Here is a 2012-nt window from a genome sequence, read left to right as displayed (position 1 = left end):
TGAAAATCTGATCAAAAATAAATAGGGGTAAAAAATGAATATGACTTCCAGGGAAGTCAAACTTCCCACAGAGCTGATTTAAGAGGTAAAATTGGGGGCTGGCTGGGAAGGTGGCTCAATGGTAAAGCTCTTGCCTTGCATGCATGAGGCCCTGGGTTTGATTCCTCAGCACCACATAAGCAGAAAAGGCCAGAAGTGACACTGTGGCTCAAGTGGTAGACCACTAGCCTTGAACTAGCCTTGAAGAGCTGAAGGACAGAGCCCTTGCCCAGAGTTCAGGCCCCATAACCAGGATGTGTGGGGGGGGGGAGGGGGGATGTAAAGTCAAAATGTTAGAAAGCTGGGTACTGGTGCCTCATGCCTGTAATCCTAGCTACTCCGGATGCTGAAATCTGCGGATCAGGGTTAAAGGCCAGCCTGGGCAAGAAAGTCCTTGAGACTCCTATCTCCAGTAAACGACCAGAAAACTGGAAGTGATGCTGTGGCTCAAACGGTAGAGCACTCACCTAGAGCTGAAGAGCTGAGGGACAGCGCCCAATCCCCATGACTGATTTTTAAAAAAGAGACATCTCTATTTTTAATTTCAAGAGCCCCCAGTATTCTCTCAAACTAGCTATGTGGGTCAATATGATCTTTGCAAGTGCACCGTAACTTAGCTACAAAAATCATTCCTCAATGGGAAATTTGTAATATTAAAAGTCTAGGTGTGGCACTGGGAAGGTGGCTCAGTGGTAGAGCACTTGCCTTGCATGCATGAGGCCCTGGGTTCAATTCCTCAGCACCACATAAGCAAAAAGAAAAAAGCCGGAAGTGGCGCTGTGGCTCAAGTGGTAGAGCACTAGCCTTGAGCTGAAGAGCTGAGGGACAGGGCCCAAGCCCAGAGTTCAAGCCCCATGACCGGACCCAAAAAAAACAAAAAGTCTAGGTGTTTATAATAAGTACTGTTTTAGAATACTTTAATACTTACAACCAAAAATAGTCATCTCAGTGCTACTTAATCAATTTCATCTTCTATAGAATCAATTGCTTTCAGTGCCAGCTCATTATTTGCATGTTTCAATCGGTATCTATTTGGATTAAAATTTCTGCTTTCACCAAGGAGGAAGTCTTCATCTTCATCCTGTTCTCTCACCCTGTTGTTTTTTCCCCTTAGGCAAAAGTTCAAAGGGTCACAGTCCCCCCTCTGCTGGTAGGCAGAGAGCTTGGGTCACTGCCCCTTGAGGAAATGGTGCTGCTGGTATTAATTCCAAATAGTTGCTCCATCAAATTAGCTTTTCTCTCCTTTCTTGCCATTAACTCCACACCATCTTTACCGGAGTTAACCATATTGTCTTTTGGCAAATCTACAAGGCTAACTTTTTTGACTACACAGATTGGACTTCCCTGACATTTTTTCCAAATGAAGACACATAACTTCCAAATGAAAAGTCATTTGGAGATGCTGGATTTCTAATGTTTCCTGGATTCAGAGCATCTCCTTTTGGTGTTGCAAAGCTGATGTGCTGCAAATGGTGTCCATTGAATGATCTCCCAGAGGATTCAGGGGACATGTTTGTTTTAGGGCTCCTCACCAGGGTGAGCAGTTTTGGTTCTAAATCAGGGAGCAAGGGCACAGAATGATGTTTCCAGTTACAAGAATCTTGGAGTTCTTTGTTGATTTTGTTCAGTTTAGCAAGGAGCATTTCCCTCTTCACTTTTTCCTTCTTCCTCTTCTTCCAATTTGTCAACCTGTTGAAGCTGATATAGTTCCATTTGGCCCTGTCTAGTTTCCAACTCTGCCTTTTCTTCTCTTTCTAGTGAAAGGCATCTTTTCATCTTGCTTTTTGTCAGCCTCTTCTCTCACCCATTCATTCTCTAGTTTTTCCTCCTCCTGCTTTAGAATGGGCTCTCCTTGATCTTCATCAGATTCTTCTTTCTCTACAGGTGAAGGTAGAACCTTGGCTTCCCTTATGTTCCTCTTGCTCTTGGGACTCCAGGTTCTATGGTGAATTTTTAAAGGCAAATCCTGGTTG

At 44.0% G+C, this 2012-nt stretch overlaps 1 pseudogene; it reads right to left on the bottom strand.

Moving 5' to 3' along the window:
• Window positions 1–994: 994 nt before the first annotated feature.
• Window positions 995–1752, bottom strand: LOC138834941 (lebercilin-like; annotated as a pseudogene).
• Window positions 1753–2012: the final 260 nt, after the last annotated feature.

This window comes from Dipodomys merriami, unplaced genomic scaffold, assembly GCF_024711535.1.
Source record: "Dipodomys merriami isolate MVZ:Mamm:240054 unplaced genomic scaffold, mDipMer1.0.p SCAF_22, whole genome shotgun sequence".
NCBI lineage: Eukaryota > Metazoa > Chordata > Mammalia > Rodentia > Heteromyidae > Dipodomys > Dipodomys merriami.
This window is presented reverse-complemented; position numbering and strand designations above follow the sequence as displayed.